Raw genomic sequence first — 17,614 nt, forward strand, 5'->3', positions numbered from 1 at the left:
TTTTGCATCAATAACTACTTCTAATAACTTTAATTATTTTATGTAGTAATATCGATAATTTTTCTTAAGGCGATGAGTGAATAGGCACTTACAATAGGCAGATGTTTGGTACGAGTAGGTATATGAGATGCAGTTTGCAGTCAAATACCGGCCTTGTTCTGCATAAAATTGTTGTAAAGCATATTATTTAATATTTGATTATTAAATGTTTATAGAAAACCGTGACGCAAACCATAAAATAGGTAGATAATTCGGTATTAAGATGGATTTGAATTGTGAGGTCTTCTCATGAGCGTAATAAACTAAAGTACAAGATTATTGCGTACCTCATTACCGGGAATGACTCTCTGTTATAATAATTCAGAGTAATAGAGGTCTTATAGGCCGCGCCAATGTAAACCGTCAATTTTATAAATGCATTTAGCAAAAAGTTACTCAAAGGGAGATTGAACAGTCTCGTCGTTTCAGCCAAATGACGTCCACTGCTGGACAAAGGCCTCCCCCAAGGTTTTCCACAATGAACGGTCCTGCGCTGCCCGCATCCAGGCTCCTCCCGCGACCTTTACCAGATCGTCGGTCCACCTAGTAGGAGGCCTGCCCACGCTACGTCTTCCAGCCCGAACAGTCTCAGCATCAAATTATTTCACTTTGAAATCAAAGATAGGTTACGGGACTATTCCCACCACTACAACTCCTGTATAGCCAGGATCTACAGCTTGGCCGCCAATATAAACCCAACCGGTGAAGGTCAAGTTTGTCCCGGGGAAAGTTAAACTGTCATTCGTCAAAGAAAGGTTAGCTTATTATATCGTTAAGTACAGTCGACAGCACGTCAGATTATATTTATATAGCAAAGTAGCATCTATTACTTATTACAACATACGTAAGATCCCGCAGTGCTTAACTTGATTTGCTGTCGCCTGTACCTACATAGGTAGTGTGCTTACCATGAGTTTACGTTAGGTGTACTCACTAGCGACTGCGTATAAAAATGACATTAAATGCATGACAAATTGTACAGCGTTCTTACTGGCTACTTTCAAGAACTAATCTTCATAGAAGTTTTTGACGCACTCGCTAGCGTAAATTCATGGTAAGCACACACTAGTTCAGTGTGAATCTACACCCTACACCTAACATAAACTCATGGTAAGCACACCGTTCGGTGTGAATCTTGCTCGGCTTTATTTGTCACGAAAATTGACAATTTCTTTTGGCGCGGACTAACATATCTTGGGCCGGGCAAAATAAATTTCCTTTTCCTCGACCAGCTCATTTAGATATGAAAAAATAATGCGAGAGCTCCAGACTGATACGAGTTTATTTATTCAAGAAAAGTATTTAGACTCACGGCCGAATACTGAAACGCTACTCAAATCTTTCACTCAGCTGACGGGCTCCTAAATTTAAGTATCCTTCAATTTTAAATGGTATTCTCAAACGCCACTCAACGGATTTGAAGCCGTGATCAGCTAAGCAGCTCTCAAATGTTTACATAATGGCAACATTTACCAAAAAAAGTATGTTTTCATTTACACAAATGATAACTTTGCGTTTTTTATCCATTACACGCAGCATCGTTTGTTTATGTATTGTCTTTTATGGAAATATACTCAATCAACTTAACATAGAACAGTTTATTTTTAGTTTCTATTATATATAAATCTCGTTTTGTCATATAAAAAAATTAATTCTTGCAATTTTTATTTAATTAAAAAAATAATTTTAAAGGTGATACTTTTTATTGTTGAAATCTATTAAGTGGCGATCGTGGACCGAAACGTAACCACAATTGACATTTATCATTGTTGACTGACAGAGCATCAAATTGACAAATCAACAACTCTTGGAAATGCTGCTATGCGATGTCCCCTTAATCCTCAGAAATAGGCATGTTTATGTAAAGCGATTTCATAGCAGCTATTTTGGTTGTTACTTCGTGCACTATACGATGCACAGTTGGCTGTTAGATGTGGAAGATATCACCTAGTACACGTTCATAACTTCCCGTTGCGTAGAACAGTAGGGTTATAATAAGTATTTGGTCCACTGGTTGTATGGCGTTTGGTGAGGGGTTTCAAAGAGCTTCCAAATTATGAATCCAGAAACAACACCGTTTCTTTAGAGACGCGGAACCTCGCTCGGAATTGCATGTCATTATAATAATATTTTTCAATAGCGTTCAGCCTTATTGCGTTCCTGCGATTAGATCTAGGTATTTCCTCAAGGCTCGAAAGAAATGATAACGATGACACACATTATTTACCACTATTTAGGTCGATTTAGGTATAAGAAGGTATAAGAATAGGATTTAAGATACCGGGCAAGCACTCTCAAATTTAACAGCTGCTTAAGACGATTTGACAGTTGTTTGAGTAATGCTTAGCGTTGAATGGCGTTTCAGTATGCGAAAATTCATTTGAGTGGCGTTTAAGTGCAACTTAATTTGAGAGGTGCTTACAAATTGAGAACTGCTCAGATAATTGTTTTGAGTATGCGAAATGTAAGTTTAGGAGCTGCTTAACTATTTGAGAAGCCGTCAAATATTTAAATGGCGTTTCAGTATTCGGCCGTCAGTTACTTCAGGTAAAGCAAGACTCTCACAAAACCATAATCCGATTTTAGGTTTGCTTGGTAGATGGGAAACAGTCTGGCGAATTAATATCTATAATATTTAACGCTATTCAAATAAGCAGCTAAGTCCTTATTTTATTCATAAAAATATCAATGGTTTTCTTAGAAACCTGAGCTATTAAATCTCTTCGATTCTAACAACCTACATAAAAGATATTATTATTCACTAGCGGCCGCCTGCGACTTCGTACGCGTGGATCCCGTTTTACCCCCTTCATCTATCTTACGCGGTTTAGATTTTTTCATACAAATGTTTTTTCCCGATAACTCCCGTTCCCGTGGGAATTTCGGAAATTCCTTGTTGTAACTAAGCTTTAAGTTTATTAAGGTACCTACTTGCCAAATTTCAAGCGTCTAACTTAAGCGGTTTAGATTTTTCATACAAAAGGATTTTCCCGCTAATTCCCATTCCCGTGGGAATTTCGGTAATTACTTGTTTTTTTTTTCGTGGGAATTCCTAAGTATACTATAACCTGCCCAGGAGTATGAAGAATAATTTTACCAAGTTTCATTAAAATCCGTCGAGTAGTTTTTGTTTCTATAAGGAACATACAGACGGACAGACAGACAGACAAAAATTTTACTGATTGCATTTTTGGCATCAGTATCGATCACTAATCACCCCCTGATAGTTATTTTGAAAATATATTTCATGTACAGAATTGGCCTCTCTACAGATTTATTATAAGTATAGATAGATAGATATCTTTGGAGCAAGATTCGGTTGCCAGCGTATTCCACGACAAAATAATCTCAGTGGATTTTGAAGCTTAGTCTAAGACACCTTTCTTCAAAATCCATTAGGGTAATGTGTCATTTGTGATAGTCCAACATGAAATAATACTCCATACATAACCCATAATTTTTATAGAGAATCGTGTTTATGTATAAAGAAATATGATGTTATTTATCTTGCCCGAGGCTCGTAAAATAATATTTGTTCTAAGAGACGCTATCGAGAATCCCATATAGTTTTTCCCTGAACAAAAAGTCGTAGTCTTTTTGCTAGCTATGCATGATTAAAAACCGGTCAAGTAAGATTTATACTCGTTCGCAGAGTTCCATATATTTCATCCCATTGCATCAGATGTTTTATATTTTCAACCGACTTCAAAAAAAAAAAGGAGGAGGTTCTCAATTCGACCCGTATGTTTTTTTTTTCTATGTTTGTTACGCGATAACTCCGCCAATTATGAACCGATTTGAACAAATCTTTTTTCGGCGTATAGGTAATACTTCAAGGGTGGTCCCATTTAAATTTAATAATAGAAAAAACAACCCCCAAGGGTGGAAAATTGGGGATGAACTTTTTTATACGCAATATCTCCGCCGATTATAAATCAATTTGAACGATTATTTTTTTGTTGAATAGGTATTATCAAAAGGGTGGTTTCATGCGAATTTGAAGAAAATATTTCACCCCCAAGGGTGGAAAATTGGGGTTGAACTTTTTTATACGCAATATTTTTAATTTTTAGTTTTTTTTTGTGTTCACGCATTTGAAGTCGGTTTTATTTTTTTAAAAAGTTAATTATATAACCTTTGTTTTAGTTTCATTATACGATATGGCAGTTGGTAGTAGGCTTTAACTAATTTTACTCCTATCTGGCAGTCAAAACGCTATGGAACACGAAACAGTCTTAAAGAGAATTTTACGGAACCCTGATAACCAATGCATTCTAATTATTGTTAATTCTAATTATTTACGCTTCGGCTCGTAAGAATATGAGCAGAAAAATACTTTTTATAAAACGAGACTGCAAGTCTACTTCACGAAAATTGTGTACAAATTCATTTGTCCTATCTCGGAAGAACGACTGACGCTAATCTCGGGGCTTTGCTCAAGCAGGTTATACAAGACTCGTGTAAAACTGTTTTGCATATGACGTATTACCGGCATAACTTAAGGTGTCGCGGTACTGTTCCTTGTACAGTGTACCGTCATCAGACTACACAATTTTGTACCAAAATTTACCCTTTTACAACTGCATAAGGTACGGTGTTTAACTTGATATGCCGTATGTATGTACAGCCAGTGCTGTGATGAGGTCCCCGGGAAAAACGGGCCGAATTTCCGCTGCAACTTGTTCTTTTATTGCGCCTCCAAATTGGATTCGTAGCGCTATACACAGTGCTCTTGGGCTGAATTTTTGCCTATATTTTTCCCAATTTTCTTTTACGTAACGTCACATACGCGTTTGAATTTCGAAACACATGTTTAGATCAAAAGCTAATTGCTTCCACGAAGACGGCAGTCGTAACATAAATGAGGCGTCTAGGCATTCAATCGAAATATTCCGAAACGTGCCGTACCTACATTTTGTGATTTACTTCGACAACTAGTTAGGTACTCTTATTGTGTTAGAGAGTAATAAAATCGCTTGGAGTCTGCTCTTGGCAATGACAGGCGTGTGAAAACCAAAGAGACCGATAAGAAAGGTCAAGAAAGTGTTTACTAACTTTATAGTCCAGTAGAATTAGCTTTTAAATCGGAAATAATTCCTACAAAAGATTTTATTGTTTTAATGGCTTCATTGGTTGCCCATTAAGACTCTCCTAAGTTTTCGACTTCGACGGAGTTGTGCTTCAGTGGTGGGGGCCCCCGAAAGAGGCATTTTTTCGGTTTTCCGGTTATACCGCGTAAAGGACTTACCCTATCAAAAAGTGGTCTTCATGACGGTTGAAGGGCACTTAATCCTGCATTGAATAAGACCAAATTCATATGTTTTGGACAAACCGTTCTCGAGCTAATGTTCGGCAAAGTAGAAAATATACGTATAATTAATGACCCTCTCCACGTCCAATGGTTTGTTACCCACAGGCTTCCAAGTCTTGAAAAGGGCCACCTCAACCAGTGTAACCCTATCAAGGCTTACGAGCTTGATGCGCCTATCCTTGTTCGTCCCAGCCGTTCCTTAACTGCGGTTGCTGCACCTCTTCCTGGCACTCACCTGAATGACTCTGTGTTACCTACTGTGGCTGCCCCTCTTCCTTGTATCCTCCTGCATGACTACGTTGCCTAGCCGTATGCCTGGTCTAAGGTTCGACGCCAAAAATCAACAACAACAAGTTCATATTAAAACGCTGAAGAGTTTTTTGTTTGTTTGTTTGAACGCGCTAATCTTAAGAATTACTAGTTTGATTGAAATAATTATTTTTGTGTTAAATAGCTCGTACATTGAAGAAGGCTATAGGATATATACAATCACTCTACGACTAATAGAGGCGAAGCAGTAAAGAAAAATGTTGCAAGCACGGAAAATAGTATTTAAACTATTTTCACGCGTACAAAGTTGATTTTGTGGCGTCGAACCTTGGACCAGGCATATAGCTAAGCAATGCAATCGTACAGGAGGGTACAAGGAAGAGAGGCAGCCACATTAGGTAACACAGAGTCGTTCAGGAGAGTGTCAGGAAGAGGTGCAGCAACCGCAGTTAAGGAACGGCTGGGACGAACAAGGATAAGCGAATCAAACTCGTGAGCCTTGTTAGGGTTACACTGATTAAGGCGACCCTTTACAAGGCTTGGAAGCATGTGGGTAACAAGCCATTGGACGTGGAGAGGGTCATTAATTATACGTATATTTTCTACTTTGCCGAACTTTAGCGCGAGAACGGTTTGTCCAAAACATATGAATTTGGTCTTATTCAATGCAGGATTAAGTGCCCTTTAACCGTCAGGAAGACCACTTTTCGATAGGGTAAGTCCTTTACGCGGTATAACCGGAAAACCGAAAAAACGCCGCTTTCGGGGGCCCCCACCACTTAAGCACAACTCCGTCGAAGTCGAAAACTTAGGAGAGTCTTAATGGGCAACCAATGAAGACATTAAAGCAAAAAAATCTTTTGTAGGAATTATTTCCGATTTAATCAATTTTTGTGTTTAATTCTACTGGCCTATTAGACGCAATGTCAACTTTATTCCTTCAAAAATAAGAGACATCTCTTCTTTTATAATTCATATACCTAAGTCAATAAGGTCACAACAATACCGTTCTGAATCTAACATTTCCATTTTCATTATTTAGCACATCATAGACATAATATCGTGATATTCGACTCATGGGATAAGGAAGTTGTTTTGTTGCCCGTTCCCGGGTACTGCCTCTGGCAGGGGTCGTTACAAGAGTCATGTAAGATGTCATAAAGTCGGTTGTAAAGAGGATTGAATAAAAACAGTATGGGGTCAGCCTTGTGCGTACTTTGAAGTTATACATGTAGTAGTTTCAAATTACAGCTGTTTAGTAAACTGATCATAAAACTACATGGTTAATGTTATGTATTTTCTCACATATCTGCAGCAGACTACGCTCAATACAATATATGACTAAGTAGTATAAACGTATTATACTTAGAAACTTTTATCCGAGATATTATTTGTATTTAATTAATTTAGGAAACAGTTGCTGTTACAAATGTTCCGAATATACATATTTAAGTCGATGTAAGTTTTATCACATTAACCTCTGAACAAATAAACTTTACTGATCTTTCTACACTAAAGGAACCTCGCCTGTACTATCTACTTTCGGTTAGCGGCTTATAAATAAATGGCAATTATATGGAGATGTGCCAACCACAACACAGACCCAATTGAAAACTAAAGGCTTATCCTTTTTCATCTGCTGTCACCCAATTACACGAAATTGGTGTCGACGTAAATCATTCCGTGGTAATGCTGGCTGGACAAAATTTACTGCCAAAACAACAGTACCCCAAGCACGAACAACTCTCGTAAATAAAGCAATCGTAGAGCTGTACTTGTCGTGACAAACGGATATAATTCTATGACTACTATACGTTTTAGGCTCGATTCGACCAAACTTTATGCGAGAATAACTCCTGGTATAACTGGCACATTGACAGTTTCAGTATGGGAATCATGTCAAAAAATTACATGTTTATTATTCAGTTAAAAGTTATCCGACTATGGTAACACAGCCCTAAGAGAGTTGTTCGTGCTTGGGGTATAGCTCAAGGCCGCGTATTCTTTGGATCAAAACAAATGTCGAACGCCAGACAATTAGGGCCAAACACCAACCGAGCGAAAAAACTTTGTAAACGACTGTATATCATAAATCTTCAATAGGGCCGTTTTATTTTTCTTCCAAGTTTCGCTATTTGCTACGCGTTAGCGTAGCTTGGAACGTTTTACTCGGAAATATTGTATCTTTTTTATGCATCTTCGAAATCGCTACCTACATATTTGTTGCATTTTTACAGTAGTGTACCTAATCATTGAAATCAATTTTTATGACAAATGAAAATCAATAAAAAATAGTCTAGAGTCAATGAAATATTAGTCATTTGCACATAGCCTACATATTTTAATGGATATAGTCAATAATAGTCATCCATCACATATGCCCTACGGTTATACAACAATATAGGATTAGAAGCTGAAAGGCTTGAAATCATCTTTCGGAACTACAATCAGGTTTATTCAAGCCTGCCAACTTCATAATTATGCCCCAATCGTGAATTCAAAAGCTCCCAACTCTCTAATCGCTAACAAAACATTCACACCTCTAAAATACTAATACGGGGAAGTAACAAAGAGGAGCACTACATAATTGTTAACGCCCTCCGTACCCTCCGAAACGGCTCTCGAGGCCTCGGCCCAGGTGCCAGTCTCTTACAATAAAAGATAATGAAGATATTCGGGGAAGCACGGCGATCGTAAAAACCAATTCACCAAAGATAAACCTCAGACCGCAATTTTCCAACTTTTTATGGAGTGCTGAATTTTACGGGAACGCTGAAATTTTCGGAACAAGTATCCGTAATTAGAACGGAGGATTATAGTATAGATCATTCTTTTGTTTTAACAATGAGTGTTCCTCGTAGATCCTCATGAAAAATTATTTTTAGCCTGCCCGAAGCAAGGGAGATTTGTATCGATTCAGAAATCATTTCAATAGTGTACTTAGTTATTCAACATTACGTAGATTACTAAGGTTTCTTTTTCTTTTCAGTTTTTATTGTCATTACCAATCAACCATAGGTACATAATCGTTACTGGCGAGTCACAGTGTTTGTAACTCCTCCGAAGCTTGACCGATTCTTATGAAATTTTGTGTTTATTAACTAGGTCTGAGAAAAGGACGTTAACTGTTTTCATATCTTTAGTGCAAAACAACGTTTGCTGGTTCAACTACGAGTAATAATACCATAAAGCCGTTATTAGTTAGATTCGTCTAAAATAAGTTTAACCGATATTATGCTAAACTATTCGCGTTCTAATTGAAACATTTTGTTCTTGGTTAGCATATTTACTAATACCAAACACAGCGTGAATGGCTCCTTACAAGTTTATGGCCTCAGCCTCGAACTTAGCGGGCAGCGGGGCGGCGGCGGCGGCGGCTCGGGAGCGGCAGGATCTTATGCGTAAAATCAAATAGACCGGTTCTCGAAAACAGCGGCGCGGGAGCGGCGCCGGAGCGGGCAACGAGCGGGCAGCGGCGAGGGAGCGGGCAACGAGCGGGCAGCGCACTCCTTCTTTTGCCCACAATAAATCGAGCGTTAGGAATAAATTTGAATCGAAATAAAATTGTCGCCGTTGTTCAGACATTTCGTTTGCGAATAAAAACAAATATCTCGACAACACAACCCCAAACACAACACTTCGCCGCTAAAGCGCCGCGCGAGCTGCCCGCTTGTTTCGAGAACGGGTCTGCGTTGCCCGCCCCGCTCCAGCGCCGACGCCGCTCCCGCCCCGCTGCCCGCTAAGTTGGAGGCTGAGGCCTATGAGAGAAACTTCAGCGACGAGCTTTATGACACCACATTTTCACATGATTTGAACTTTTCACATTTTACTTATGTTTTTATAATTTATGAAGTTAAAGTATCTTACTAAAAGTGCTATAAAATGTTTCGAAAAATTTATAAATAAAATTTAGATTCTGTTGTCCAAAAAATAGTTGTACCTTTATAGGCAATCAATTACATTCCAACCAGTATAGCTGGTTTTGTCTCTACTCTATCTGAATCAAACTTAATTAGGTCAATAAAACTTAATGCCAGCAATTACTAGAGTACGATATCAAAATCTAACAGGCTTTATTCCAATGCCATTCGGATTGTCATTTGATAGCAAGTATCGGTGCAAAATATTAAGCCTCCACTAAACAGTTATTATCTTTCCATTAAGAGCACGCTGTAAAGCCGCCCATCAACTTAAATGGGATGAATGACTGTTCGCTTTACACGACCTTATTTCTACTAGATAAGACCTAAAATATTAATTTAAGAGTTTCCTCAAACTTCATTCGAGACAAACACTGAATTCCGGTAAATAACACCTATTTGACTTCTAAATCCTCTTAAATCCTACAAACACAGGGGAGGTAATCTAATAGGTATCGTTACTCGTAGTAAAATAAACTTAGTTACTGTAGTCAGTCAGTATTTACTACATGATCAGCAAGGCAAATCTACCAGAAACTGTCTCTAACTAGAAGCATATCATTGATTGATTATAAGATTGATTTTACTATAGTATGAAAATTAACTTTAATTGAGTTTTAACCCGGAGAAACATGGATTAATCTGCAGGTTTTGAGAAATTCGCCGCTTAATCCAAAGACCAAAAATTCCGTGTAAGCGTAACACACTCGGAAATTACTGAAATGGAATCTTTTAAGGGTCGGTGTCGCTTCTAATTGCTTTATCTCCGTGAGAGGCTTCGTCGGAAATTTTATCTCGATACGACTGAAGGGCGCAATTGTTTCAGGAAGTCTCCTAAAGTAGTATCGAGGGCAAACTTTTCGAGATAACTTAACAACATTGTGCTTTTATAAATCTGTTACTAACTACTACTGAAAGATTAATTCTGTTTAGTTTTAAAAAGTACATTAGGCCACAGTTCAAGCTACTCTTTTCTGTTTTTTCTCTCGTACTCATCAAATTGTGATTCTTTGCGATAGAACTCCTTAGACTTAGATAATTTAGTTTAGTATCTATATTCGTACTTATTTCATTTTAATAATAAGTAAATGTAGTCAACCTCATTTGCTCATAAAGAGCAAAATATTTGACGATTTGTAAGCACTATTTAATAGTCTATACAAATAAAGAAATTTTGACTTTGACTTTGAAAGGTTTATTACAATTGTCTATGGTCTACAAACTGGATGCAGGCAATTACCAACCGGGCGATGTGGAAATCATTGGTGAGGCCTATGTTCAGCAGTGGACGTCCTGTGGCTGATGATGATGAAATACAGGAACACTATACCTCCACCACTGCTCACAATTTATATTTAGTTTTGTATTTTAAACTAAAACTAAACCAGTAGATATTTACATATCATCACCTCATCAGGTGCTCAAGCTCAACACGACTTGTTAATTAAAATTGCGTTGGTCGTATATTTTCCCAACTCTTTACTGTAATCTGTCTATCAGGTGTCAGACACAGGAGTGGGGTCAAGCGGTGACAAAGTATCCTCGAGACTTACCTGCACGAAATTAATTGCAAGCTTAATTAGGAGACTGCAAATTAGGGATGTGAATAAATAATGGATTTTGGACTAAACGGATTTTACGGAAGAACACAGATTTAGTTTTTTGAACGGTTTTAAAAATATACATTTTGTACTTAAAGATTTTCAGTAGTATTTTATGTGCGTTGTAATGCGTATTTAGTTTATAACTTTTGTCGCTAGATGGCATGGTTTGTCGTTTACACCGCGATTTAATGAACTTGAATTAACTAGGAAACATTTATTTAAATTCAATAGTTGAAAGTAAGATAAAATTATTGGAAAGCTGTATCGTGATGTGAGTATTTTTGTCATCATCATCATCATTCTCATTTCAGCCATAGGACGTCCACTGCTGAACATAGGCCTCCCCCAATGCTTTCCATGTTGATCGATTGGTAGCGTTTTTGTAATAAGTTTGATTTTGATGTTGAATGTGACATCCCTACTATTCTGCGCACGGATAGTATGTATAATTAAGGGGCACAGACCTATACGAGCAACAACTAATTTAGTGTAGGATAAATGGATTGATAGTGAAATTCGAAACCTTTTCGAAACATGTTCGGTGCTACATTAATTTATTTTAGAACAACGGTTAAATACGCTTTCGCTATCCAAAATTATAGTTGGTCTGCAGACAATTTCTAGTTATAAAGCCAAACTTAATTGTGAGAAATAATTTAGTGGGTCTGGTGATGATTTTTCTCTGACTTTGAAATAAGGGGCACAATAAACGAAATAATTGATACCTATATGAAATACGAGATACGAAGTATTTTGAATAAAAAAAAAATATCAGAGGATTTTTAATATTTTCCTCACAATATGAAAACTATTACGTGTATGCTGCTCTCGTGTGGAGATAGTTTAACATCAACTTTTTACGGTTTTAAAAGTACCCATAAAACGTAGCGTAACGTGAGAAATAATATTCTTTAAGACTTCTCACCCAAATGGGAGAAAATCAGGTCATCTCAAGTAGTGTCTACTTATGTAGATTAGTTTGACCATTCATCGTCGATATGCAGGCAGTGTCCAAGGTAGGTTGGCTAGATGTTGCTATGTTAGGGTCAGCAATTTAGAGCAAAATTATTAATTTTGATTTCTTAAAATATTAATGATTCCATCTTCAACAAGGTCTTGATGTTATGATCGAATTTAGATCGATAGTATTGCTTTTATATGTATTTATACAGAAGCTTTATCACTCGTACAATTTAAGTGGACTTATGTAAGAAAGACTTCAATTTTACGCATATCAATGTGCTTTCAAAACTTTTTTTTCCAACACGAGTCGAAGGGTAGATTGATTTCGAGCAGAAAAAGTACCACCCAATCCCAAAGCTAACCAAAACCACTTTCAGCGAAACTTGTCCTGGATCAGTCCAGTATTATGCACGTCAATTACTGAAATTAACCCGATCCGGCTCGGTAGCGAGCACGCCAAGTTCGGATTAGTTTATTGATTAACTTTCGCAATATTTCAGAATAACGGGGAATTTGACGTGTTGCAAAATTTGTTTTCGCCTCACCCCCCAACCGATTAGTCCCCTCGGAACATTATAATAATTGGAAATGATATATTATTTTGTTTGAGGAAAATTGGAATTTTGATGACGATATTTACTAGCTTCCTTCAAAGGAACGAAGTAATTAAAGAAATAATAATCAACTGTATTAGTACTTAGCCAAGTAAAGCAATAATTTTGACAATTTACGGTTGTTTAGAAAGTCGTACTTATCGATTTTTCAGGGCTAACGAAATGTAATAAGTATTGGTCAAACTTAGTTATTTATATCTCATAAGTTTTACAATGTGGAAATTCACTCGATTTGCTCATTCGTTTAATTAGAAGGTTGATTCTAAAATGCAACATTTGACCTATAAATTAAACCAAATGCAATTTTAAAAGCTAGTATTATCACTAAAATATGCCGTTTTAAAGCATGGCACACGCATAAAGCGAGAGCGGGTTGGGAGTGCGGCAGAATCGTTTCCGATGTAGCGTAAATCCCATGCGGCCTGTCAGTCGAATATCACACGTGGCGATTAATCAAAAAGACTATTCAACTATTTCAAAACTAAATATTAGGAATCCGAGAATACTTTTCCATGTCATACTAAGTATTTTACATTCTAATAAACTGCAACGTTTCTCATGTATTTTGTTTTGTTTTGGCTATGACCCACCTACATTGTGTTTCTGAGACATCAAGAATGCATATGAGATACCGATTTGCTCACGTAACTGCTAAAGACGCGCTACGGCCGTGTATAAACGACCTTATAACATAAATCTAACCCGCCCCGCTTACGCTTTCTCTATGTACCACAACCCAGCCAGTAATAATTTCTCCACGTCCGAAACGGGAAGCTGGTCCGTCAAAGCGCCCGGAATAGATGAACACGAAACTGCGACCGCCATTTTCCTAGAAACAGAAAACTAGAGGACATAATTTGTCATCGGTGCTAGAGCGCCCCAGTTTCTCTTAACTTATCTGTTTTCAGAAAGAAAGATTGTGGGATACTGTGACACATGTTTGGCCGTGGCAATTTGTAAGTGGATTTTAACGAAACATCGCGAAACCAACGCAATGATACAGAGTAACTTCTGCACAACCTTAGATGTGATTACAGTAGAAGTCATTCAGAAGTCAGACCCAAGTGTTGTTGATTGAAAACGATTTCGTCGACGAATTACGAAACACCCAAAACGTGATTGAAACTTGAAGCAGTGGTTAGCTTGATTTATGTATGTAGATCTAAAAACTTTAGCGCCGTTTCAAAATAAGTACCGGCCCTATTCTCTACATTCGAGAATACATTAAAAAATAAAAATAAACACCTAAGCAACGTCACACACGCTCCTCACTTGCAAGAACTGACTCTTCTGCTTCTGACCTCTGATTAATTACACCCCCGTCAGGCAAGACTATCCTCGCGATCATCGTTACAGAGCAAATTGGACCTTATTAAGTGGTGCAATAAGGCCCACGGCATCGCTCGCTTTGTCGACTCCTGAACGATCAGTGGCGACAAATTGCCACTCGGGGCGGCGGTTTATATTAATTGTTGACAATGAAACTGTTTACCTCCGCGGAACTATTATTATGTTATTATGGAGCTTTGTTTGAGCACTGATATCTCTCACTTTAATAGCCAGAAGCATTTTCGTGTTATTATGCATTATGTTGGTAGAGCGTTTTCTTATTAACTTAAATCTTCAAGCTATTAATATCAATTTAGGCTTTAAACACACACACTACTTATCTATTACACGGCTGTAAATTTGTATTCTGTAGTAGGAAAGAGTAACCGTTTCAAGTCGCTGATACGATTTGGTAATTCAAAACAAATAACGCTCGTAATAGTCTGAATAAGGTATTCGGGCCAAGTAAAATTGGAAACATTACCCGGAAAATTGGGATTCGGGAAACATTAAAGTGTTTTTATCGTATGAACTCATTTAGTTATTTGGACATAATACAATCTGCTAGATCAACTTATTAGTTGATCCAAACTTTCCTATAATATTCATGTCGCATCATATTTATAAAAAACTATATTAATTTAACTTTGTGCACCTGAAAATAACTTCCATCTTAACATTTTCATATAGACTGCTTAAGAGTTATCTAAAATTCACAAGAGCTGATAATAGAATAGATAGAGTCTTAATACCTAACCAATTGGGTCAACCAAATACGAAAACTTGCAAATGTTCTATTGTCACATCTATTTTCTTATTCATTCTGGACTGGCTGAATGATATTGTTATTCTAAAGTCAACTCTCCTGCCATAGACCGTTCTATATCCTATTCATGTTAGTAGAGAGCCGCTGAATTTTTTACGTCATGTAGCATTTCTGTGCTCCCAAGAATTCTACGTAATACCATGCCCCCGCAATTTCGGGCTTCGACGTTAAAATAACACAGAAGAAAAATATTCCGGGATTTTTAAAACTCCACTCTTCGTTTATTAAAATAATAATTAAAAATTCTCGAGCTATACAAATTGACCTTTCCAAAGTTATTCACTGAATAGGATGAGTCAGTTATTGTTATTTTCTGTACTCTGCAAAGCTTTCTTTGTTCCGCTTTAGAAAACTCTTCAAGATCATGTTCGCTTTGCTACGGTACTACGAGTAAATTACATCGTATACTTAGATACAGGAGATGTAATACGACTTTGAAAAACCGAAATGTTTAATTTCTTTTACTTTTCCTTTACTTTAGGCTTTCATTTCATTAGTCATAGTCCTAGTCATAGTCATATATGTTTATTGCATATATTATTAGGGTTTCATTCATTGCATTTTATCTCTTACAAGTAAATGTTCTAGTTTATAGTCACCTTAATGTGTCACATAATTACAAAAAATTATAGTAAGAGATAAACTCAACATACTAACATATCATGTACAAACTAGAACATATTATGATATGTTCTAGTGTCACCCTTTTATGAACCAAACGTCGTACATTTTACCATATTGTACCATTCGCAAGAACGTTACATTACATACAAATGCTCGAGAAAATGTTCTAGTCTCTTCAGGTAACCTCAACATCATTTCTTTAACCCAAGCATCATTCATTAAATGACATCCCACGCAATTTGAAGACAATTTCTATTTCCCACTGACGTAACCGTAGACTAACATAGTTTCCATCGAAATCTTCAAACAGAATAAAAAAACGATTTCGTCTAAAAACCCTCCATCTGGAATTAAATCCTGTGATTGAATCTCGAGTCGGGCTTGGATGTGTTTGCCTGCCTCTCGTTAACTACCCGCGCGCCTCAGACGGCTGGAGGCGAGTGCAAACAAATAAGTGTTTGGTACGGAATAACCCAATATTTGCAAGACCTAATTTTAGAGATCAGTAGGTTATGAATTCTGAGGTAGTTAGGGTGATGTAACATTTTACATTACCTCACACATCGACAAAAAGAATGTGACAATGCAATAAATTAAAATTAGATAAGTATCGACGATTAACGATTTCCTCCTAAACGGTGTACATGTACAGCTTTAAACAGTTACGTTTTCACCATCAATCCCTAATTTTTAAGTGACCCCTATAAAAACAAAATTTCTATTATGTTACCCATAGGGGTCACTTAAAAATTAGGGATTGATAGTGAAAAGGGGCATTATTCTCATAAATAAAGATATAACAACATGAAATACTATGTACTGTCTATACCTATTAGTCCTGCACCACACCCCTTTTGGATTCCTAAATGCGTCTGAAAGTAGGAGACAGGTTAATCAAGAGTAGGTACATAGGACTACACTTTGTTCTAAAATAGCCCCTATAATAAGACGCATAAGTGTTTCAAGCTCAATACTTGGCTACAGCACCTACATACCTTGAGCAAACGAAACCTCATTCACATCTTTTTTTTTCTTTCGACTCTCTTCATTCTTTTTGTTCAACGGACTGTGGACGACTGAAAATCTCCTCACAAATAATATTTTCATATCTCTTTGAAACTAAGTCTTGTTATTTAAATGCATAGTCGTTTTCAGATTTTAGAAACGCTTTTGAGCTTTTGTCCAACGCTATCTTTTAGCTATAAATAAAAAAGAATTGTGCATTCATTCGTGTTATAAATACTTGTTATTATTTATTTTTCTTGGATATACTGCAAACGACGAAGCAATGCAGTCTTTATGTGCAATTTTGTAACAATTATGTTCTAATGTGTCAACAATGGTAAATAGGATTGGCAATGGAACCTAGTTTCTTGAACGCGACTTCTAAATCATGGCTAGTCATATTTACTTGATAATAGAGATGTTCTTATGTGTGTGAATCTAACCAAGGAGCTTCAGTAATTAATCGATACAGTCCAACTCTAATCATAAGACATCTGAGGCGTTCATTGTTTAGTATACGAGTAAAAATACCTACCTAGATAAATGCCGAGCCGAAAGGCTTTCAGGCTCCTTTGTCATACACAAAAGAAAAACGGACAAGGGTAGCGCCTTATTGACCTTAATATATCAATACCAACTTGCATAGCTACAGTGCTACAATGTCCATTACCTTAATTAGGCTACAAGTGATATGTGATCTCATTATCGCGAGGCGGGAATAATTGCCCGTCCCTACTCTGTCATCGGCAGCCGTCCTTTTGTCATTGACATTTTTGTTCCAATATGGCGATTATTCCAACTACCATAAGATGCTACTGTGTTAAGCTTATTGTGATTGTCTGTACAGATCTTTTGCTGGATTATTGAGAACATTTTCATCTTGAAATGTGATTGTGAAAGGTATAAGATTTAATAAGGTTCATTATATCCGGCCCGTTTTAAATGAAAGCTAAGTATCTGAACTTACTCGTATATTATTAACGCAAAAGATTGTAGATGCATGGATGTTTATTACATTCACGCCAAAAATTTAATATTGGTTTGATAAATCCATTTGTAATATTGCATATTTAGCACTGTAGACCGAGCTTTAGAACACTGTAGACAGA

At 36.9% G+C, this 17,614-nt stretch overlaps 1 protein-coding gene across 1 annotated transcript in view; it reads right to left on the reverse strand.

The window, feature by feature from the left end:
- LOC135080870 (cell adhesion molecule Dscam2-like) overlaps positions 1-17,614 on the reverse strand; it is a 99,364-nt gene that overhangs the window by 73,102 nt on the left and 8,648 nt on the right. The window lies entirely within an intron of this gene.

Source organism: Ostrinia nubilalis, chromosome 18, assembly GCF_963855985.1.
Source record: "Ostrinia nubilalis chromosome 18, ilOstNubi1.1, whole genome shotgun sequence".
NCBI lineage: Eukaryota > Metazoa > Arthropoda > Insecta > Lepidoptera > Crambidae > Ostrinia > Ostrinia nubilalis.